The sequence below is a fragment of the Pleurodeles waltl genome, chromosome 3_1, assembly GCF_031143425.1.
Source record: "Pleurodeles waltl isolate 20211129_DDA chromosome 3_1, aPleWal1.hap1.20221129, whole genome shotgun sequence".
Taxonomy (NCBI): domain Eukaryota; kingdom Metazoa; phylum Chordata; class Amphibia; order Caudata; family Salamandridae; genus Pleurodeles; species Pleurodeles waltl.
The window spans coordinates 1,249,348,088-1,249,373,258 of NC_090440.1; positions in this window are offsets into that span (position 1 = coordinate 1,249,348,088).

Below are 25,171 nucleotides of genomic sequence, written 5' to 3' on the forward strand. Positions count from 1 at the left end.
CTCCTGATAAAAATGATACCTTACTTGTGTGGGTAGGCCTAGCGCCCGTGACAGGAAATGCCCCAAAACGCAACGTGCACACATCACATTTTTTTAAAGAAAACAGAGGTGTTTTTTGCAAAGTACCTACCTGTAGATTTTGGCCTCTAGCTCAGCCGGAACCTAGGAAACTTGCGGGGCTCGGACCAGGTTCTGTTACCCAGAATCCTTTGTAAACCTCAAAATTTGGCTAAAAAAACACATTTTCCTCACATTTTGGTGACAGAAAGTACTGGAATCAGAGAGGAGCCACAAATTCCCTTCCACCAAGCGTACCCCCATGTATCCCGATAAAAATGATACCTCACTTGTGTGGGTAGGCCTGGCGCCCGCGACAGGAATTTCCCCAAAATACAACGTGAACACATCACATTTTTTAAAAGAAAACAGAGGTGTTTTTTGCAAAGTGCCTACCTGTAGATTTTGGCCTCTAGCTCAGCCGGCACGTAGGGAAACCTACCAAACCTGTGCATTTTTGAAAACTAGAGACCTAGGGGAATCCAAGATGGGGTGATTTTTGGGGCTCTGACCAGGTTCTGTTACCCAGAATCCTTTGCAAACCTCAAAATTTGGCTTAAAAAACAAATTTTCCTCACATTTTGGTGACAGAAAGTTCTGGAATCAAAGAGGAGCCACAAATTTCCTTCCACCCAGCGTTCCCCCAAGTCTCCCGAGAAAAATGATACCTCACTTGTGTGGGTAGGCCTAGCGGCCGGTGCAGGAAATGCCCCAAAACGCAACGTGTACACATCACATTTTTTTAAAGAAAACAGAGGTGTTTTTTGCAAAGTACCTACCTGTAGATTTTGGCCTCTAGCTCAGCTGGCACCTAGGGAAACCTACCAAACCTATGCATTTGTGAAAACTAGAGAGCTAGGGGAATCCAAGATGGGGTGACTTGTGGAGCTCTGACCAGGTTCTGTTTCCCAGAATCCTTTGCAAACCTCAAAATTTGGCCCAAAAACAAATTTTCCTCACATTTGGCCGACAGAAAGTTCTGGAATCAGAGAGGAGCCACAAATTTCCTTCCACCCAGCGTTCCTCCAAGTTTCCCGATAAAAATGATACCTCACTTGTGTGGGTAGGCCTAGCGCCTGGTGCAGGAAATGCCCAAAAACGCAACGTGCACACATCACATTTTTTTAAAGAAAACAGAGGTGTTTTTTGCAAAGTGCCTACCTGTAGATTTTGGCCTCTAGCTCAGCCGGAACCTAGGGAAACCTACCAAACCTGTGCATTTTTGAAAACTAGAGACCTAGGGGAATCCAAGATGGGGTGACTTGCGGAGCTCTGACCAGGTTCTGTTACCCAGAATCCTTTCCAAACCTCAAAATTTGGCTAAAAAAAAACATTTTCCTCACATTTTGGTGACAGAAAGTTCTGGAATCAAAGAGGAGCCAAAAATTTCCTTCCACCCAGCGTTCCCTCAAGTCTCCCGATAAAAATGATACCTCACTTGTGTGGGTAGGCCTAGCGGCCGGTGCAGGAAATGCCCCAAAACGCAATGTGCACACATCACATTTTTTTAAAGAAAACAGAGGTGTTTTTTGCAAAGTACCTACCTGTAGATTTTGGCCTCTAGCTCAGCTGGCACCTAGGGAAACCTACCAAACCTATGCATGTTTGAAAACTAGAGATCTTGGGGAATCCAAGATGGGGTGACTTGTGGGGTTCTGACCAGGTTCTGTTACCCAGAATCCTTTGCAAACCTCACTATTTGGCTAAAAAAACACATTTTCCTCACATCTTGGTGACAGAAAGTTCTGGAATCAGAGAGGAGCCACAAATTCCCTTCCACCCAGCGTTCCCCCAAGTCTCCCGATAAAAATTTTACCTCACTTGTGTGGGTAGGCCTAGCGGCCGGTGCAGGAAATGCCCCAAAACGCAATGTGCACACATCACATTTTTTTAAACAAAACAGAGGTGTTTTTTGCAAAGTACCTACCTGTAGATTTTGGCCTCTAGCTCAGCTGGCACCTAGGGAAACCTACCAAACCTATGCATGTTTGAAAACTAGAGATCTTGGGGAATCCAAGATGGGGTGACTTGTGGGGTTCTGACCAGGTTCTGTTACCCAGAATCCTTTGCAAACCTCACTATTTGGCTAAAAAAACACATTTTCCTCACATCTTGGTGACAGAAAGTTCTGGAATCAGAGAGGAGCCACAAATTCCCTTCCACCAAGCGTACCCCCATGTATCCCGATAAAAATGATACCTCACTTGTGTGGGTAGGCCTGGTGCCCGCTACAGGAATTGTCCCAAAAAGCAACGTGCACACATCACATTTTTGTAAAGAAAACAGAGGTGTTTTTTGCAAAGTGCCTACCTGTAGATTTTGGCCTCTAGCTCAGCCGGCACGTAGGGAAACCTACCAAACCTGTGCATTTTTGAAAACTAGAGACCTAGGGGAATCCAAGATGGGGTGATTTTTGGGGCTCTGACCAGGTTCTGTTACCCAGAATCCTTTGCAAACCTCAAAATTTGGCTAAAAAAAACATTTAACTCACATTTTGGTGACAGAAAGTTCTGGAATCAAAGAGGAGCCACAAATTCCCTTCCACCAAGCGTACCCCCATGTATCCCGATAAAAATGATACCTCACTTGTGTGGGTAGGCCTAGCGGCCGGTGCAGGAAATGTCCCAAAACGCAATGTGCACACATCACATTTTTTTAAAGAAAACAGAGGTGTTTTTTGCAAAGTACCTACCTGTAGATTTTGGCCTCTAGCTCAGCTGGCACCTAGGGAAACCTACCAAACCTATGCATGTTTGAAAACTAGAGATCTTGGGGAATCCAAGATGGGGTGACTTGTGGGGTTCTGACGAGGTTCTGTTTCCCAGAATCCTTTGCAAACCTCACTATTTGGCTAAAAAAACACATTTTCCACACATCTTGGTGACAGAAAGTTCTGGAATCACAGAGGAGCCACAAATTCCCTTCCACCAAGCGTACCCCCATGTATCCCGATAAAAATGATACCTCACTTGTGTGGGTAGGCCTGGCGCCCGCTACAGGAATTGTCCCAAAAAGCAACGTGCACACATCACATTTTTGTAAAGAAAACAGAGGTGTTTTTTGCAAAGTGCCTACCTGTAGATTTTGGCCTCTAGCTCAGCCGGCACGTAGGGAAACCTACCAAACCTGTGCATTTTTGAAAACTAGAGACCTAGGGGAATCCAAGGTGGGGTGATTTTTGGGGCTCTGACCAGGTTCTGTTACCCAGAATCCTTTGCAAACCTCAAAATTTGGCTAAAAAAAACATTTAACTCATATTTTGGTGACAGAAAGTTCTGGAATCAAAGAGGAGCCACAAATTTCCTTCCACCCATCATTACCCCAAGTCTCCCGAGAAAAATGATACCTCACTTGTGTGGGTAGGCCTAGCAGCCGGTGCAGGAAATGCCCCAAAACGCAACGTGTACACATCACATTTTTTTAAAGAAAACAGAGGTGTTTTTTGCAAAGTACGTACCTGTAGATTTTGGCCTCTAGCTCAGCTGGCACCTAGGGAAACCTAACAAACCTATGCATTTTTGAAAACTAGAGATCTAGGGGAATCCAAGATGGGGTGACTTGTGGGGCTCTGACCAGGTTCTGTTACCCAGAATCCTTTGCAAACCTCAATATTTGGCTAAAAAAACACATTTTCCTCACATCTTGGTGACAGAAAGTTCTGGAATCAGGGAGGAGCCACAAATTTCCTTCCACCAAGCGTACCCCCATGTATCCCGATAAAAATTATACCTCACTTGTGTGGGTAGGCCTGGCGCCCGCTACAGGAATTGCCCCAAAACGCAACGTGCACACATCACATTTTTGTAAAGAAAACAGAGGTGTTTTTTGCAAAGTGCCTACCTGTAGATTTTGGCCTCTAGCTCAGCCGGCACGTAGGGAAACCTACCAAATCTGTGCATTTTTTAAAACTAGAGACCTAGGGGAATCCAAGATGGGGTGATTTTTGGGGCTCTGACCAGGTTCTGTTACCCAGAATCCTTTGCAAACCTCACTATTTGGCTAAAAAAACACATTTTCCTCACATCTTGGTGACAGAAAGTTCTGGAATCAAAGAGGAGCCACAAATTTCCTTCCACCCAGCGTTCCCCCAAGTCTTCCGATAAAAATGATCCCTCACTTGTGTGGGTAGGCCTAGCGCCTGGTGCAGGAAATGCCTAAAAACGCAACGTGCACACATCACATTTTTTAAAAGAAAACAGAGGTGTTTTTTGCAAAGTGCCTACCTGTAGATTTTGGCCTCTAGCTCAGCCGGAACCTAGGGAAACCTACCAAACCTGTGCATTTTTGAAAACTAGAGTCCTAGGGGAATCCAAGATGGGGTGACTTGCGGAGCTCTGACCAGATTCTGTTACCCAGAATCCTTTGCAAACCTCAAAATTTGGCTAAAAAAACACATTTTCCTCACATCTTGGTGACAGAAAGTTCTGGAATCAGAGAGGAGCCACAAATTCCCTTCCACCAAGCGTACCCCCATGTATCCCGATAAAAATGATACCTCACTTGTGTGGGTAGGCCTAGCGGCCGGTGCAGGAAATGCCCCAAAACGCAACGTGCACACATCACATTTTTGTAAAGAAAACAGAGGTGTTTTTTGCAAAGTGCCTACCTGTAGATTTTGGCCTCTAGCTCAGCCGGCACGTAGGGAAATCTACCAAACCTGTGCATTTTTGAAAACTAGAAACCTAGGGGAATCCAAGATGGGGTAATTTTTGGGGCTCTGACCAGGTTCTGTTACCCAGAATCCTTTGCAAACCTCAAAATTGGGCTAAAAAAACACATTTTCCTCACATTTTGGTGAAGAAAGTTCTGGAATCAAAGAGAAGCCACAAATTTCCTTCCAACCAGCGTTCCCCCAAGTCTCCCGATAAAAATTATACCTCACTTGTGAGGGTAGGCCTAGCGGCCGGTGCAGGAAATGCCCCAAAACGCAACGTGTACACATCACATTTTTTTAAAGAAAACAGAGGTGTTTTTTGCAAAGTACCTACCTGTAGATTTTGGCCTCTAGCTCAGCTGGCACCTAGGGAAACCTACCAAACCTATGCATTTTTGAAAACTAGAGAGATAGGGGAATCAAAGATGGGGTGACTTGTGGGGCTTTGACCAGGTTCTGTTTCCCAGAATCATTTGCAAACCTCAAAATTTGGCTAAAAAACACATTTTCCTCACATTTGGCCGACAGAAAGTTCTGGAATCAGAGAGGAGCCACAAATTTCCTTCCACCCAGCCTTCCCCCAAGTCTCCCGATAAAAATGATACCTCACTTGTGTGGGTAGGCCTAGTGGCCGGTGCAGGAAATGCCCCAAAACGCAATGTGCACACATCACATTTTTTTAAAGAAAACAGAGGTGTTTTTTGCAAAGTACCTACCTGTAGATTCTGGCCTCTAGCTCAGCTGGCACCTAGGGAAACCTACCAAACCTATGCATGTTTGAAAACTAGAGATCTTGGGGAATCCAAGATGGGGTGACTTGTGGGGTTCTGACCAGGTTCTGTTACCCAGAATCCTTTGCAAACCTCACTATTTGGCTAAATAAACACATTTTCCTCAAATCTTGGTGACAAAAAGTTCTGAAATCAGAGAGGAGCCACAAATTCCCTTCCACCAAGCGTACCCCCATGTATCCTGATAAAAATGATACCTCACTTGTGTGGGTAGGCCTGGCGCCCGCTACAGGAATTGTCCCAAAAAGCAACGTGCACACATCACATTTTTGTAAAGAAAACAGAGGTGTTTTTTGCAAAGTGCCTACCTGTAGATTTTGGCCTCTAGCTCAGCCGGCACGTAGGGAAACCTACCAAACCTGTGCATTTTTGAAAACTAGAGACATAGGGGAATCCAAGATGGGGTGATTTTTGGGGCTCTGACCAGGTTCTGTTACCCAGAATCCTTTGCAAACCTCAAAATTTGGCTAAAAAAACAAATTTTCCTCACATTTTGGTGACAGAAAGTTCTGGAATCAAAGAGGAGCCACAACTTTCCTTCCACCCAGCGTTCCCCCAAGTCTCCCGAGAAAAATGATACCTCACTTGTGTGGGTAGGCCTAGCGGCCGGTGCAGGAAATGCCCCAAAACGCAACGTGTACACATCACATTTTTTTAAAGAAAACAGAGGTGTTTTTTGCAAAGTACCTACCTGTAGATTTTGGCCTCTAGCTCAGCTGGCACCTAGGAAAACCTACCAAACCTATGCATTTGTGAAAACTAGAGAGCTAGGGGAATCCAAGATGGGGTGACTTGTGGAGCTCTGACCAGGTTCTGTTTCCCAGAATCCTTTGCAAACCTCAAAATTTGGCCAAAAAACAAATTTTCCTCACATTTGGCCGACAGAAAGTTCTGGAATCAGAGAGGAGCCACAAATTTCCTTCCACCCAGCGTTCCTCCAAGTTTCCCGATAAAAATGATACCTCACTTGTGTGGGTAGGCCTAGCGCCTGGTGCAGGAAATGCCCAAAAACGCAACGTGCACACATCACATTTTTTTAAAGAAAACAGAGGTGTTTTTTGCAAAGTGCCTACCTGTAGATTTTGGCCTCTAGCTCAGCCGGAACCTAGGGAAACCTACCAAACCTGTGCATTTTTGAAAACTAGAGACCTAGGGGAATCCAAGATGGGGTGACTTGCGGAGCTCTGACCAGGTTCTGTTACCCAGAATCCTTTCCAAACGTCACAATTGGGCAAAAAAAACACATTTTCCTCACATTTTGGTGACAGAAAGTTCTGGAATCAAAGAGGAGCCACAAATTTCCTTCCACCCAGCGTTCCCCCAAGTCTCCCGATAAAAATGATACCTCACTTGTGTGGGTAGGCCTAGCGGCCGGTGCAGGAAATGCCCCAAAACGCAATGTGCACACATCACATTTTTTTAAAGAAAACAGAGGTGTTTTTTGCAAAGTACCTACCTGTAGATTTTGGCCTCTAGCTCAGCCGGCACGTAGGGAAACCTACCAAACCTGTGCATTTTTGAAAACTAGAGACCTAGGGGAATCCAAGATGGGGTGATTTTTGGGGCTCTGACCAGGTTCTGTTTCCCAGAATCCTTTGCAAACCTCAAAATTTGGCTAAAAAACAAATTTTCCTCACATTTGGCTGACAGAAAGTTCTGGAATCAGAGAGGAGCCACAAATTTCCTTCCACCCAGCGTTCCCCCAAGTCTCCCGATAAAAATGATACCTCACTTGTATGGGTAGGCCTAGCACCTGGTGCAGTAAATGCCCCAAAGCGCAACGTGCACACATCACATTTTTTTAAAGAAAACAGAGGTGTTTTTTGCAAAGTACCTACCTGTAGATTTTGGCCTCTAGCTCAGCTGGCACCTAGGGAAACCTACCAAACCTATGCATTTTTGAAAACTAGAGACCTAGGGGAATCCAAGATGGGGTGACTTGTGGGGCTCTGACCAGGTTCTGTTACCCAGAATCCTTTGCAAACCTCAAAATCTGGCTAAAAAAACACATTTTCCTCACATTTGGCTGACAAAAAGTTCTGGAATCAGAGAGAAGCCACAAATTTCCTTCCAGCAAGCGTTCCCCTAAGTCTCCTGATGGAAATTATACCTTACTTGTGTGGGTAAGTCTAGCGCCCGTGACAGAAAATGCCCGTGAACGCAATGTGCACACATCACATTTTTTTAAAGAAAACAGAGGTGTTTTTTGCAAAGTACCTACCTGTAGATTTTGGCCTCTAGCTCAGCTGGCACCTAGGGAAACCTACCCAACCTATGCATGTTTGAAAACTAGAGATCTTGGGGAATCCAAGATGGGGTGACTTGTGGGGTTCTGACCAGGTTCTGTTACCCAGAATCCTTTGCAAACCTCACTATTTGACTAAAAAAACACATTTTCCTCAAATCTTGGTGACAGAAAGTTCTGGAATCAGAGAGGAGCCACAAATTCCCTTCCACCAAGCGTACCCCCATGTATCCCGATAAAAATGATACCTCACTTGTGTGGGTAGGCCTGGCGCCTGCTACAGGAATTGTCCCAAAAAGCAACGTGCACACATCACATTTTTGTAAAGAAAACAGAGGTGTTTTTTGCAAAGTGCCTACCTGTAGATTTTGGCCTCTAGCTCAGCCGGCACGGAGGGAAACCTACCAAACCTGTGCATTTTTGAAAACTAGAGACCTAGGGGAATCCAAGATGGGGTGATTTTTGGGGCTCTGACCAGGTTCTGTTACCCAGAATCCTTTGCAAACCTCAAAATTTGGCTAAAAAAACAAATTTTCCTCACATTTTGGTGACAGAAAGTTCTGGAATCAGAGAGGAGCCACAAATTCCCTTCCACCCAGCATTCCCCCATGTCTCCCGACAAAAATGATACCTCACTTGTGTGGGTAGGCCTAGCGCCCGCAACAGCAAATGCCCCAAAACGCAACGTGCACACATCAGATTTTTTTAAAGAAAACAGAGGTGTTTTTTGCAAAGTACCTACCTGTAGATTTTGGCCTCTTAGCTAAGCTGGCACCTAGGGAAAACTTACCAAACCTATGCATTTTTGAAAACTAGAGACCTAGGGGAATCCTAGATGGGGTGACTTGTGGGGGCTCTGACCAGGTTCTGTTACCCAGAATCCTTTGCAAACCTCAAAATTTGGCTAAAAAACACATTTTCCTCACATTTGGCCGACAGAAAGTTCTGGAATCAGAGAGGAGCCACAAATTTCCTTCCAGCCAGCGTTCCCCCAAGTCTCCCGATAAAAATGATACCTCACTTGTGTGGGTAGGCCTAGCAGCCGGTGCAGGAAATGCCCCAAAACGCAACGTGCACACATCACATTTTTTTAAAGAAAACAGAGGTGTTTTTTGCAAAGTACCTACCTGTAGATTTTGGCCTCTAGCTCAGCTGGCACCTAGGGAAACCTACCAAACCTATGCATTTTTGAAAACTAGAGATCTAGGGGAATCCAAGATGGGGTGACTTGTGGGGCTCTGACCAGGTTCTGTTACCCAGAATCCTTTGCAAACCTCACTATTTGGCTAAAAAAACACATTTTCCTCACATCTTGGTGACAGAAAGTTCTGGAATCAGAGAGGAGCCACAAATTCCCTTCCACCAAGCGTACCCCCATGTATCCCGATATAAATGGTACCTCACTTGTGTGGGTAGGCCTGGCGCCCGCTACAGGAATTGCCCCAAAACGCAACGTGCACACATCACATTTTTGTAAAGAAAACAGAGGGTTTTTTTGCAAAGTGCCTACCTGTAGATTTTGGCCTCTAGCTCAGCCGGCACGTAGGGAAACCTACCAAACCTATGCATTTTTGAAAACTAGAGACCTAGGGGAATCCAAGATGGGGTGACTTGTGGGGCTCTGACCAGGTTCTGTTACCCAGAATCCTTTGCAAACCTCAAAATCTGGCTAAAAAAACACATTTTCCTCACATTTGGCCGACAAAAAGTTCTGGAATCAGAGAGGAGCCACAAATTTCCTTCCAGCAAGCGTTCCCCTAAGTCTCCTGATGGAAATTATACCTTACTTGTGTGGGTAAGTCTAGCGCCCGTGACAGAAAATGCCCGTGAACGCAATGTGCACACATCACATTTTTTTAAAGAAAACAGAGGTGTTTTTTGCAAAGTACCTACCTGTAGATTTTGGCCTCTAGCTCAGCTGGCACCTAGGGAAACCTACCCAACCTATGCATGTTTGAAAACTAGAGATCTTGGGGAATCCAAGATGGGGTGACTTGTGGGGTTCTGACCAGGTTCTGTTACCCAGAATCCTTTGCAAACCTCACTATTTGGCTAAAAAAACACATTTTCCTCAAATCTTGGTGACAGAAAGTTCTGGAATCAGAGAGGAGCCACAAATTCCCTTCCACCAAGCGTACCCCCATGTATCCCGATAAAAATGATACCTCACTTGTGTGGGTAGGCCTGGCGCCCGCTACAGGAATTGTCCCAAAAAGCAACGTGCACACATCACATTTTTGTAAAGAAAACAGAGGTGTTTTTTGCAAAGTGCCTACCTGTAGATTTTGGCCTCTAGCTCAGCCGGCACGTAGGGAAACCTACCAAACCTGTGCATTTTTGAAAACTAGAGACCTAGGGGAATCCAAGATGGGGTGATTTTTGGGGCTCTGACCAGGTTCTGTTACCCAGAATCCTTTGCAAACCTCAAAATGTGGCTAAAAAAACAAATTTTCCTCACATTTTGGTGACAGAAAGTTCTGGAATCAGAGAGGAGCCACAAATTCCCTTCCACCCAGCATTCCCCCATGTCTCCCGACAAAAATGATACCTCACTTGTGTGGGTAGGCCTAGCGCCCGCAACAGCAAATGCCCCAAAACGCAACGTGCACACATCAGATTTTTTTAAAGAAAACAGAGGTGTTTTTTGCAAAGTACCTACCTGTAGATTTTGGCCTCTTAGCTAAGCTGGCACCTAGGGAAAACTTACCAAACCTATGCATTTTTGAAAACTAGAGACCTAGGGGAATCCTAGATGGGGTGACTTGTGGGGGCTCTGACCAGGTTCTGTTACCCAGAATCCTTTGCAAACCTCAAAATTTGGCTAAAAAACACATTTTCCTCACATTTGGCCGACAGAAAGTTCTGGAATCAGAGAGGAGCCACAAATTTCCTTCCAGCCAGCGTTCACCCAAGTCTCCCGATAAAAATGATACCTCACTTGTGTGGGTAGGCCTAGCAGCCGGTGCAGGAAATGCCCCAAAACGCAACGTGCACACATCACATTTTTTTAAAGAAAACAGAGGTGTTTTTTGCAAAGTACCTACCTGTAGATTTTGGCCTCTAGCTCAGCTGGCACCTAGGGAAACCTACCAAACCTATGCATTTTTGAAAACTAGAGATCTAGGGGAATCCAAGATGGGGTGACTTGTGGGGCTCTGACCAGGTTCTGTTACCCAGAATCCTTTGCAAACCTCACTATTTGGCTAAAAAAACACATTTTCCTCACATCTTGGTGACAGAAAGTTCTGGAATCAGAGAGGAGCCACAAATTCCCTTCCACCAAGCGTATCCCCATGTATCCCGATATAAATGGTACCTCACTTGTGTGGGTAGGCCTGGCGCCCGCTCCAGGAATTGCCCCAAAACGCAACGTGCACACATCACATTTTTTTAAAGAAAACAGAGGGGTTTTTTGCAAAGTGCCTACCTGTAGATTTTGGCCTCTAGCTCAGCCGGCACGTAGGGAAACCTACCAAACCTGTGCATTTTTGAAAACTAGAGACCTAGGGGAATCCAAGATGGGGTGATTTTTGGGGCTCTGACCAGGTTCTGTTACCCAGAATCCTTTGCAAACCTCACAATTGGGCAAAAAAAACACATTTTCCTCACATTTTGGTGACAGAAAGTTCTGGAATCAAAGAGGAGCCACAAATTTCCTTCCAGCCAGCGTTCCCCCAAGTCTCCCGAGAAAAATGATACCTCACTTGTGTGGGTAGGCCTGGCGCCTGCTACAGGAATTGCCCCAAAACGCAACGTGCACACATCACATTTTTGTAAAGAAAACAGAGGTGTTTTTTGTAAAGTACCTACCTGTAGATTTTGGCCTCTAGCTCAGCTGGCACCTAGGGAAACCTACCAAACCTATGCATGTTTGAAAACTAGAGAGATAGGGGAATCCAAGATGGGCTGACTTGTGGGGCTCTGACGAGGTTCTGTTACCCAGAATCCTTTGCAAACCTCAAAATTTGGCTAAAAAAACACATTTTCCTCACATTTTGGTGACAGAAAGTTCTGGAATCAAAGAGGAGCCACAAATTTCCTTCCACCCAGAGTTCCCCAAGTCTCCCGATAAAAATGATACCTCACTTGTGTGGGTAGGCCTAGCGGCCGGTGCAGGAAATGCCCCAAAACGCAACGTGCACACATCACATTTTTTTAAAGAAAACAGAGGTGTTTTTTGCAAAGTGCTTTCTTGTAGATTTTGGCCTCTAGCTCAGCCGGCACGTAGGGAAACCTACCAAACCTATGCATTTTTTTAAACTAGAGACCTAGGGGAATCCATGATGTGGTGACTTGTGGGGGCTCTGACTAGGTTTTGTTACCCAGAATCCTTTGCAAACCTCAAAATTTGGCTAAAAAAACACATTTTCCTCACATTTTGGTGACAGAAAGTTCTGGAATCAGAGAGGAGCCACCAATGTCCTTCCACCCAGCGTTCCCCTAAGTCTCCCGATAAAAATGATATCTCACTTGTGTGGGTAGGCCTAGCGCCCACGACAGGAAATGCCCCAAAACGCAACATGCACACATCACATTTTTTTAAAGAAAACAGAGGTGTTTTTTGCAAAGTACCTACCTGTAGATTTTGGCCTCTAGCTCAGCTGGCACCTAGGGAAACCTACCAAACCTATGTATTTTTGAAAACTAGAGATCTAGGGGAATCCAAGATGGGGTGACTTGTGGGGCTCTGACCAGGTTCTGTTACCCAGAATCCTTTGCAAACCTCACTATTTGGTTAAAAAAACACATTTTCCTCACATCTTGGTGACAGAAAGTTCTGGAATCAGAGAGGAGCCACAAATTCCCTTCCACCAAGCGTACCCCCATGTATCCCGATAAAAATGATACCTCACTTGTGTGGGTAGTCCTGGCGCCCGCTACAGGAATTGCCCCAAAAGGCAACGTGCACACATCACATTTTTGTAAAGAAAACAGAGGTGTTTTTTGCAAAGTGCCTACCTGTAGATTTTGGCCTCTAGCTCAGCCGGCACGTAGGGAAACCTACCAAACCTGTGCATTTTTGAAAACTAGAGACCTAGGGGAATCCAAGATGGGGTGATTTTTGGGGCTCTGACCAGGTTCTGTTTCCCAGAATCCTTTGCAAACCTCAAAATTTGGCTAAAAAACACATTTTCCTCACATTTGGCTGACAGAAATTCTGGAATCAGAGAGGAGCCACAAATTTCCTTCCACCCAGCGTTCCCCCAAGTCTCCCGATAAAAATGATACCTCACTTGTATGGGTAGGCCTAGCGCCTGGTGCAGTAAATGCCCCAAAGCGCAACGTGCACACATCACATTTTTTTAAAGAAAACAGAGGTGTTTTTTGCAAAGTACCTACCTGTAGATTTTGGCCTCTAGCTCAGCTGGCACCTAGGGAAACCTACCAAACCTATGCATTTTTGAAAACTAGAGACCTAGGGGAATCCAAGATGGGGTGACTTGTGGGGCTCTGACCAGGTTCTGTTACCCAGAATCCTTTGCAAACCTCAAAATCTGGCTAAAAAAACACATTTTCCTCACATTTGGCCGACAAAAAGTTCTGGAATCAGAGAGAAGCCACAAATTTCCTTCCAGCAAGCGTTCCCCTAAGTCTCCTGATGGAAATTATACCTTACTTGTGTGGGTAAGTCTAGCGCCCGTGACAGAAAATGCCCGTGAACGCAATGTGCACACATCACATTTTTTTAAAGAAAACAGAGGTGTTTTTTGCAAAGTACCTACCTGTAGATTTTGGCCTCTAGCTCAGCTGGCACCTAGGGAAACCTACCCAACCTATGCATGTTTGAAAACTAGAGATCTTGGGGAATCCAAGATGGGGTGACTTGTGGGGTTCTGACCAGGTTCTGTTACCCAGAATCCTTTGCAAACCTCACTATTTGGCTAAAAAAACACATTTTCCTCAAATCTTGGTGACAGAAAGTTCTGGAATCAGAGAGGAGCCACAAATTCCCTTCCACCAAGCGTACCCCCATGTATCCCGATAAAAATGATACCTCACTTGTGTGGGTAGGCCTGGCGCCCGCTACAGGAATTGTCCCAAAAAGCAACGTGCACACATCACATTTTTGTAAAGAAAACAGAGGTGTTTTTTGCAAAGTGCCTACCTGTAGATTTTGGCCTCTAGCTCAGCCGGCACGTAGGGAAACCTACCAAACCTGTGCATTTTTGAAAACTAGAGACCTAGGGGAATCCAAGATGGGGTGATTTTTGGGGCTCTGACCAGGTTCTGTTACCCAGAATCCTTTGCAAACCTCAAAATGTGGCTAAAAAAACAAATTTTCCTCACATTTTGGTGACAGAAAGTTCTGGAATCAGAGAGGAGCCACAAATTCCCTTCCACCCAGCATTCCCCCATGTCTCCCGACAAAAATGATACCTCACTTGTGTGGGTAGGCCTAGCGCCCGCAACAGCAAATGCCCCAAAACGCAACGTGCACACATCAGATTTTTTTAAAGAAAACAGAGGTGTTTTTTGCAAAGTACCTACCTGTAGATTTTGGCCTCTAGCTCAGCTGGCACCTAGGGAAACCTACCAAACCTATGCATTTTTGAAAACTAGAGATCTAGGGGAATCCAAGATGGGGTGACTTGTGGGGCTCTGACCAGGTTCTGTTACCCAGAATCCTTTGCAAACCTCACTATTTGGCTAAAAAAACACATTTTCCTCACATCTTGGTGACAGAAAGTTCTGGAATCAGAGAGGAGCCACAAATTCCCTTCCACCAAGCGTACCCCCATGTATCCCGATATAAATGGTACCTCACTTGTGTGGGTAGGCCTGGCGCCCGCTACAGGAATTGCCCCAAAACGCAACGTGCACACATCACATTTTTGTAAAGAAAACAGAGGTTTTTTTTGCAAAGTGCCTACCTGTAGATTTTGGCCTCTAGCTCAGCCGGCACGTAGGGAAACCTACCAAACCTATGCATTTTTGAAAACTAGAGACCTAGGGGAATCCAAGATGGGGTGACTTGTGGGGCTCTGACCAGGTTCTGTTACCCAGAATCCTTTGCAAACCTCAAAATCTGGCTAAAAAAACACATTTTCCTCACATTTGGCCGACAAAAAGTTCTGGAATCAGAGAGGAGCCACAAATTTCCTTCCAGCAAGCGTTCCCCTAAGTCTCCTGATGGAAATTATACCTTACTTGTGTGGGTAAGTCTAGCGCCCGTGACAGAAAATGCCCGTGAACGCAATGTGCACACATCACATTTTTTTAAAGAAAACAGAGGTGTTTTTTGCAAAGTACCTACCTGTAGATTTTGGCCTCTAGCTCAGCTGGCACCTAGGGAAACCTACCCAACCTATGCATGTTTGAAAACTAGAGATCTTGGGGAATCCAAGATGGGGTGACTTGTGGGGTTCTGACCAGGTTCTGTTACCCAGAATCCTTTGCAAACCTCACTATTTGGCTAAAAAAACACATTTTCCTCAAATCTTGGTGACAGAAAGTTCTGGAATCAGAGAGGAGCCACAAATTCCCTTCCACCAAGCGTACCCCCATGTATCCCGATAAAAATGATACCTCACTTGTGTGGGTAGGCCTGGCGCCCGCTACAGGAATTGTCCCAAAAAGCAACGTGCACACATCACATTTTTGTAAAGAAAACAGAGGTGTTTTTTGCAAAGTGCCTACCTGTAGATTTTGGCCTCTAGCTCAGCCGGCACGTAGGGAAACCTACCAAACCTGTGCATTTTTGAAAACTAGAGACCTAGGGGAATCCAAGATGGGGTGATTTTTGGGGCTCTGACCAGGTTCTGTTACCCAGAATCCTTTGCAAACCTCAAAATGTGGCTAAAAAAACAAATTTTCCTCACATTTTGGTGACAGAAAGTTCTGGAATCAGAGAGGAGCCACAAATTCCCTTCCACCCAGCATTCCCCCATGTCTCCCGACAAAAATGATACCTCACTTGTGTGGGTAGGCCTAGCGCCCGCAACAGCAAATGCCCCAAAACGCAACGTGCACACATCAGATTTTTTTAAAGAAAACAGAGGTGTTTTTTGCAAAGTACCTACCTGTAGATTTTGGCCTCTTAGCTAAGCTGGCACCTAGGGAAAACTTACCAAACCTATGCATTTTTGAAAACTAGAGACCTAGGGGATTCCTAGATGGGGTGACTTGTGGGGGCTCTGACCAGGTTCTGTTACCCAGAATCCTTTGCAAACCTCAAAATTTGGCTAAAAAACACATTTTCCTCACATTTGGCCGACAGAAAGTTCTGGAATCAGAGAGGAGCCACAAATTTCCTTCCAGCCAGCGTTCACCCAAGTCTCCCGATAAAAATGATACCTCACTTGTGTGGGTAGGCCTAGCAGCCGGTGCAGGAAATGCCCCAAAACGCAACGTGCACACATCACATTTTTTTAAAGAAAACAGAGGTGTTTTTTGCAAAGTACCTACCTGTAGATTTTGGCCTCTAGCTCAGCTGGCACCTAGGGAAACCTACCAAACCTATGCATTTTTGAAAACTAGAGATCTAGGGGAATCCAAGATGGGGTGACTTGTGGGGCTCTGACCAGGTTCTGTTACCCAGAATCCTTTGCAAACCTCACTATTTGGCTAAAAAAACACATTTTCCTCAAATCTTGGTGACAGAAAGTTCTGGAATCAGAGAGGAGCCACAAATTCCCTTCCACCAAGCGTACCCCCATGTATCCCGATAAAAATGATACCTCACTTGTGTGGGTAGGCCTGGCGCCCGCTACAGGAATTGTCCCAAAAAGCAACGTGCACACATCACATTTTTGTAAAGAAAACAGAGGTGTTTTTTGCAAAGTGCCTACCTGTAGATTTTGGCCTCTAGCTCAGCCGGCACGTAGGGAAACCTACCAAACCTGTGCATTTTTGAAAACTAGAGACCTAGGGGAATCCAAGATGGGGTGATTTTTGGGGCTCTGACCAGGTTCTGTTACCCAGAATCCTTTGCAAACCTCAAAATGTGGCTAAAAAAACAAATTTTCCTCACATTTTGGTGACAGAAAGTTCTGGAATCAGAGAGGAGCCACAAATTCCCTTCCACCCAGCATTCCCCCATGTCTCCCGACAAAAATGATACCTCACTTGTGTGGGTAGGCCTAGCGCCCGCAACAGCAAATGCCCCAAAACGCAACGTGCACACATCAGATTTTTTTAAAGAAAACAGAGGTGTTTTTTGCAAAGTACCTACCTGTAGATTTTGGCCTCTTAGCTAAGCTGGCACCTAGGGAAAACTTACCAAACCTATGCATTTTTGAAAACTAGAGACCTAGGGGAATCCTAGATGGGGTGACTTGTGGGGGCTCTGACCAGGTTCTGTTACCCAGAATCCTTTGCAAACCTCAAAATTTGGCTAAAAAACACATTTTCCTCACATTTGGCCGACAGAAAGTTCTGGAATCAGAGAGGAGCCACAAATTTCCTTCCAGCCAGCGTTCACCCAAGTCTCCCGATAAAAATGATACCTCACTTGTGTGGGTAGGCCTAGCAGCCGGTGCAGGAAATGCCCCAAAACGCAACGTGCACACATCACATTTTTTTAAAGAAAACAGAGGTGTTTTTTGCAAAGTACCTACCTGTAGATTTTGGCCTCTAGCTCAGCTGGCACCTAGGGAAACCTACCAAACCTATGCATTTTTGAAAACTAGAGATCTAGGGGAATCCAAGATGGGGTGACTTGTGGGGCTCTGACCAGGTTCTGTTACCCAGAATCCTTTGCAAACCTCACTATTTGGCTAAAAAAACACATTTTCCTCACATCTTGGTGACAGAAAGTTCTGGAATCAGAGAGGAGCCACAAATTCCCTTCCACCAAGCGTATCCCCATGTATCCCGATATAAATGGTACCTCACTTGTGTGGGTAGGCCTGGCGCCCGCTACAGGAATTGCCCCAAAACGCAACGTGCACACATCACATTTTTTTAAAGAAAACAGAGGGGTTTTTTGCAAAGTGCCTACCTGTAGATTTTGGCCTCTAGCTCAGCCGGCACGTAGGGAAACCTACCAAACCTGTGCATTTTTGAAAACTAGAGACCTAGGGGAATCCAAGATGGGGTGATTTTTGGGGCTCTGACCAGGTTCTGTTACCCAGAATCCTTTGCAAACCTCACAATTGGGCAAAAAAAACACATTTTCCTCACATTTTGGTGACAGAAAGTTCTGGAATCAAAGAGGAGCCACAAATTTCCTTCCAGCCAGCGTTCCCCCAAGTCTCCCGAGAAAAATGATACCTCACTTGTGTGGGTAGGCCTGGCGCCTGCTACAGGAATTGCCCCAAAACGCAACGTGCACACATCACATTTTTGTAAAGAAAACAGAGGTGTTTTTTGTAAAGTACCTACCTGTAGATTTTGGCCTCTAGCTCAGCTGGCACCTAGGGAAACCTACCAAACCTATGCATGTTTGAAAACTAGAGAGATAGGGGAATCCAAGATGGGCTGACTTGTGGGGCTCTGACGAGGTTCTGTTACCCAGAATCCTTTGCAAACCTCAAAATTTGGCTAAAAAAACACATTTTCCTCACATTTTGGTGACAGAAAGTTCTGGAATCAAAGAGGAGCCACAAATTTCCTTCCACCCAGAGTTCCCCAAGTCTCCCGATAAAAATGATACCTCACTTGTGTGGGTAGGCCTAGCGGCCGGTGCAGGAAATGCCCCAAAACGCAACGTGCACACATCACATTTTTTTAAAGAAAACAGAGGTGTTTTTTGCAAAGTGCTTTCTTGTAGATTTTGGCCTCTAGCTCAGCCGGCACGTAGGGAAACCTACCAAACCTATGCATTTTTTTAAACTAGAGACCTAGGGGAATCCATGATGTGGTGACTTGTGGGGGCTCTGACTAGGTTTTGTTACCCAGAATCCTTTGCAAACCTCAAAATTTGGCTAAAAAAACACATTTTCCTCACATTTTGGTGACAGAAAGTTCTGGAATCAGAGAGGAGCCACCAATGTCCTTCCACCCAGCGTTCCCCTAAGTCTCCCGATAAAAATGATATCTCACTTGTGTGGGTAGGCCTAGCGCCCACGACAGGAAATGCCCCAAAACGCAACATGCACACATCACATTTTTTTAAAGAAAACAGAGGTGTTTTTTGCAAAGTACCTACCTGTAGATTTTGGCCTCTAGCTCAGCTGGCACCTAGGGAAACCTACCAAACCTATGTATTTTTGAAAACTAGAGATCTAGGGGAATCCAAGATGGGGTGACTTGTGGGGCTCTGACCAGGTTCTGTTACCCAGAATCCTTTGCAAACCTCACTATTTGGTTAAAAAAACACATTTTCCTCACATCTTGGTGACAGAAAGTTCTGGAATCAGAGAGGAGCCACAAATTCCCTTCCACCAAGCGTACCCCCATGTATCCCGATAAAAATGATACCTCACTTGTGTGGGTAGTCCTGGCGCCCGCTACAGGAATTGCCCCAAAAGGCAACGTACACACATCACATTTTTGTAAAGAAAACAGAGGTGTTTTTTGCAAAGTGCCTACCTGTAGATTTTGGCCTCTAGCTCAGCCGGCACGTAGGGAAACCTACCAAACCTGTGCATTTTTGAAAACTAGAGACCTAGGGGAATCCAAGATGGGGTGATTTTTGGGGCTCTGACCAGGTTCTGTTTCCCAGAATCCTTTGCAAACCTCAAAATTTGGCTAAAAAACACATTTTCCTCACATTTGGCTGACAGAAAGTTCTGGAATCAGAGAGGAGCCACAAATTTCCTTCCACCCAGCGTTCCCCCAAGTCTCCCGATAAAAATGATACCTCACTTGTATGGGTAGGCCTAGCGCCTGGTGCAGTAAATGCCCCAAAGCGCAACGTGCACACATCACATTTTTTTAAAGAAAACAGAGGTGTTTTTTGCAAAGTACCTACCTGTAGATTTTGGCCTCTAGCTCAGCTGGCACCTAGGGAAACCTACCAAACCTATGCATTTTTGAAAACTAGAGACCTAGGGGAATCCAAGATGGGGTGACTTGTGGGGCTCTGACCAGGTTCTGTTACCCAGAATCCTTTGCAAACCTCAAAATCTGGCTAAAAAAACACATTTTCCTCACATTTGGCCGACAAAAAGTTCTGGAATCAGAGAGAAGCCACAAATTTCCTTCCAGCAAGCGTTCCCCTAAGTCTCCTGATGGAAATTATACCTTACTTGTGTGGGTAAGTCTAGCGCCCGTGACAGAAAATGCCCGTGAACGCAATGTGCACACATCACATTTTTTTAAAGAAAACAGAGGTGTTTTTTGCAAAGTACCTACCTGTAGATTTTGGCCTCTAGCTCAGCTGGCACCTAGGGAAACCTACCCAACCTATGCATGTTTGAAAACTAGAGATCTTGGGGAATCCAAGATGGGGTGACTTGTGGGGTTCTGACCAGGTTCTGTTACCCAGAATCCTTTGCAAACCTCACTATTTGGCTAAAAAAACACATTTTCCTCAAATCTTGGTGACAGAAAGTTCTGGAATCAGAGAGGAGCCACAAATTCCCTTCCACCAAGCGTACCCCCATGTATCCCGATAAAAATGATACCTCACTTGTGTGGGTAGGCCTGGCGCCCGCTACAGGAATTGTCCCAAAAAGCAACGTGCACACATCACATTTTTGTTAAGAAAACAGAGGTGTTTTTTGCAAAGTGCCTACCTGTAGATTTTGGCCTCTAGCTCAGCCGGCACGTAGGGAAACCTACCAAACCTGTGCATTTTTTAAAACTAGAGACCTAGGGGAATCCAAGATGGGGTGATTTTTGGGGCTCTGACCAGGTTCTGTTACCCAGAATCCTTTGCAAACCTCAAAATTTGGCTAAAAAAACAAATTTTCCTCACATTTTGGTGACAGAAAGTTCTGGAATCAGAGAGGAGCCACAAATTCCCTTCCACCCAGCATTCCCCCATGTCTCCCGACAAAAATGATACCTCACTTGTGTGGGTAGGCCTAGCGCCCGCAACAGCAAATGCCCCAAAACGCAACGTGCACACATCAGATTTTTTTAAAGAAAACAGAGGTGTTTTTTGCAAAGTACCTACCTGTAGATTTTGGCCTCTTAGCTAAGCTGGCACCTAGGGAAAACTTACCAAACCTATGCATTTTTGAAAACAAGAGACCTAGGGGAATCCTAGATGGGGTGACTTGTGGGGGCTCTGACCAGGTTCTGTTACCCAGAATCCTTTGCAAACCTCAAAATTTGGCTAAAAAACACATTTTCCTCACATTTGGCCGACAGAAAGTTCTGGAATCAGAGAGGACCCACAAATTTCCTTCCAGCCAGCGTTCCCCCAAGTCTCCCGATAAAAATGATACCTCACTTGTGTGGGTAGGCCTAGCAGCCGGTGCAGGAAATGCCCCAAAACGCAACGTGCACACATCACATTTTTTTAAAGAAAACAGAGGTGTTTTTTGCAAAGTACCTACCTGTAGATTTTGGCCTCTAGCTCAGCTGGCACCTAGGGAAACCTACCAAACCTATGCATTTTTGAAAACTAGAGAACCTAGGGGAATCCAAGATGGGATGACTTCTGGGGCTCTGACCAGGTTCTGTTACCCAGAATCCTTTGCAAACCTCACTATTTGGCTAAAAAAACACATTTTCCTCACATCTTGGTGACAGAAAGTTCTGGAATCAGAGAGGAGCCACAAATTCCCTTCCACCAAGCGTACCCCCATGTATCCCGATATAAATGGTACCTCACTTGTGTGGGTAGGCCTGGCGCCCGCTACAGGAATTGCCCCAAAAAGCAACGTGCACACATCACATTTTTGTAAAGAAAACAGAGGTGTTTTTTGTAAAGTACCTACCTGTAGATTTTGGCCTCTAGCTCAGCTGGCACCTAGGGAAACCTACCAAACCTATGCATGTTTGAAAACTAGAGAGATAGGGGAATCCAAGATGGGCTGACTTGTGGGGCTCTGACCAGGTTCTGTTACCCAGAATCCTTTGCAAACCTCAAAATTTGGCTAAAAAAACACATTTTCCTCACATTTTGGTGACAGAAAGTTCTGGAATCAAAGAGGAGCCACAAATTTCCTTCCACCCAGCGTTCCCCCAAGTCTCCCGATAAAAATGATACCTCACTTGTGTGGGTAGGCCTAGCGGCCGGTGCAGGAAATGCCCCAAAACGCAACGTGCACACATCACATTTTTTTAAAGAAAACAGAGGTGTTTTTTGCAAAGTGCTTTCTTGTAGATTTTGGCCTCTAGCTCAGCCGGCACGTAGGGAAACCTACCAAACCTATGCATTTTTTTAAACTAGAGACCTAGGGGAATCCATGATGTGGTGACTTGTGGGGGCTCTGACTAGGTTTTGTTACCCAGAATCCTTTGCAAACCTCAAAATTTGGCTAAAAAAACACATTTTCCTCACATTTTGGTGACAGAAAGTTCTGGAATCAGAGAGGAGCCACCAATGTCCTTCCACCCAGCGTTCCCCTAAGTCTCCCGATAAAAATGATATCTCACTTGTGTGGGTAGGCCTAGCGCCCACGACAGGAAATGCCCCAAAACGCAACATGCACACATCACATTTTTTTAAAGAAAACAGAGGTGTTTTTTGCAAAGTACCTACCTGTAGATTTTGGCCTCTAGCTCAGCTGGCACCTAGGGAAACCTACCAAACCTATGTATTTTTGAAAACTAGAGATCTAGGGGAATCCAAGATGGGGTGACTTGTGGGGCTCTGACCAGGTTCTGTTACCCAGAATCCTTTGCAAACCTCACTATTTGGTTAAAAAAACACATTTTCCTCACATCTTGGTGACAGAAAGTTCTGGAATCTGAGAGGAGTCACAAATTTCCTTCCACCCAGCGTTCCCCCAAGTCTCCCGATAAAAATGATACCTCACTTGCGTGGGTAGGCCTAGCGCCCGCGACAGGAAACACCCCAAAGCGCAACATGGACACATCCTAAATTTTGGAAGAAAACAGAGGTGTTTTTTGCGAAGTGCCTACCTGTAGATTTTGGCCCTTAGCTCAGACGGCACCTAGGGAGACCTACCAAACCTGTGCATTTCTGAAAACTAGAGACCTAGGGGAATCCAAGGAGGGGTGACTTGCGGGGCTCGGACCAGGTTCTGTTACCCAGAAACCTTTGCAAACCTCAAAATTTGTCTAAAAAAACACATGTTCCTCACATTTCTGTGGCAGAAAGTTCTGGAATCTGAGAGGAGCCACAAATTTCCTTCCACCCAGCGTTCCCCCAAGTCTCCCGATAAAAATGATACCTCACTTGCGTGGGTAGGCCTAGCGCCCGCGACAGGAAACACCCCAAAGCGCAACGTGGACATATCCTAAATTTTGGAAGAAAACAGAGGTGTTTTTTGCGAAGTGCCTACCTGTAGATTTTGGTCTCTAGCTCAGACGGCACCTAGGGAAACCTACCAAACCTGTGCATTTCTGAAAACTAGAGACCTAGGGGAATCCAAGGAGGGGTGACATGCGGGGCTCGGACCAGGTTCTGTTACCCAGAAACCTTTGCAAACCTCAAAATTTGGCTAAAAAAACACATGTTCCTAACATTTCTGTGGCAGAAAGTTCTGGAATCTGAGAGGAGCCACAAATTTCCTTCCACCCAGCGTTCCCCCAAGTCTCCCGATAAAAATGATACCTCACTTGCGTGGGTAGGCCTAGCGCTCGCGACAGGAAACACCCCAAAGCGCAACGTGGACACATCCTAAATTTTGGAAGAAAACAGAGGTGTTTTTTGCGAAGTGCCTACCTGTAGATTTTGGTCTCTAGCTCAGACGGCACCTAGGGAAACCTACCAAACCTGTGCATTTCTGAAAACTAGAGACCTAGGGGAATCCAAGGAGGGGTGACTTGCGGGGCTCGGACCAGGTTCTGTTACCCAGAATCCTTTGCAAACCTCAAAATTTGTCTAAAAAAACACATGTTCCTCACATTTCTGTGGCAGAAAGTTCTGGAATCTGAGAGGAGCCACAAATTTCCTTCCACCCAGCGTTCCCCCAAGTCTCCCGATAAAAATGATACCTCACTTGCGTGGGTAGGCCTAGCGCCCGCGACAGGAAACACCCCAAAGCGCAACGTGGACACATCCTAAATTTTGGAAGAAAACAAAGGTGTTTTTTGCGAAGTGCCTACCTGTATATTTTGGCCTCTAGCTCAGCCGGCACCTAGGGAAACCTACCAAACCTGTGCATTTCTGAAAACTAGAGACCTAGGGGAATCCAAGGAGGGGTGACTTGCAGGGCTCGGACCAGGTTCTGTTACCCAGAATCCTTTGCAAACCTCAAAATTTGGCTAAAAAAACACATGTTCCTCACATTTCTGTGGCAGAAAGTTCTGGAATCTGAGAGGAGCCACAAATTTCCTTCCACCCAGCGTTCCCCCAAGTCTCCCGATAAAAATGATACCTCACTTGCGTGGGTAGGCCTAGCGCCCGCGACAGGAAACACCCCAAAGCGCAACGTGGACACATCCTAAATTTTGGAAGAAAACAGAGGTGTTTTTTGCGAAGTGCCTACCTGTAGATTTTGGTCTCTAGCTCAGACGGCACCTAGGGAAACCTACCAAACCTGTGCATTTCTGAAAACTAGAGACCTAGGGGAATCCAAGGAGGGGTGACTTGCGGGGCTCGGACCAGGTTCTGTTACCCAGAATCCTTTGGAAACCTCAAAATTTGGCTAAAAAAACACATGTTCCTCACATTTCTGTGGCAGAAAGTTCTGGAATCTGAGAGGAGCCACAAATTTCCTTCCACCCAGCGTTCCCCCAAGTCTCCCGATAAAAATGATACCTCACTTGCGTGGGTAGGCCTAGCGCCCGCGACAGGAAACACCCCAAAGCGCAACGTGGACACATCCTAAATTTTGGAAGAAAACAGAGGTGTTTTTTGCGAAGTGCCTACCTGTAGATTTTGGTCTCTAGCTCAGACGGCACCTAGGGAAACCTACCAAACCTGTGCATTTCTGAAAACTAGAGACCTAGGGGAATCCAAGGAGGGGTGACTTGCGGGGCTCGGACCAGGTTCTGTTACCCAGAAACCTTTGCAAACCTCAAAATTTGGCTAAAAAAACACATGTTCCTAACATTTCTGTGGCAGAAAGTTCTGGAATCTGAGAGGAGCCACAAATTTCCTTCCACCCAGCGTTCCCCAAAGTCTCCCGATAAAAATGATACCTCACTTGCGTGGGTAGGCCTAGCGCTCGCGACAGGAAACACCCCAATGCGCAACGTGGACACATCCTAAATTTTGGAAGAAAACAGAGGTGTTTTTTGCGAAGTGCCTACCTGTAGATTTTGGCCTCTAGCTCAGCCGGCACCTAGGGAAACCTACCAAACCTGTGCATTTCTGAAAACTAGAGACCTAGGGGAATCCAAGGAGGGGTGACTTGCGGGGCTCGGACCAGGTTCTGTTACCCAGAATCCTTTGCAAACCTCAAAATTTGGCTAAAAAAACACATGTTCCTCACATTTCTGTGGCAGAAAGTTCTG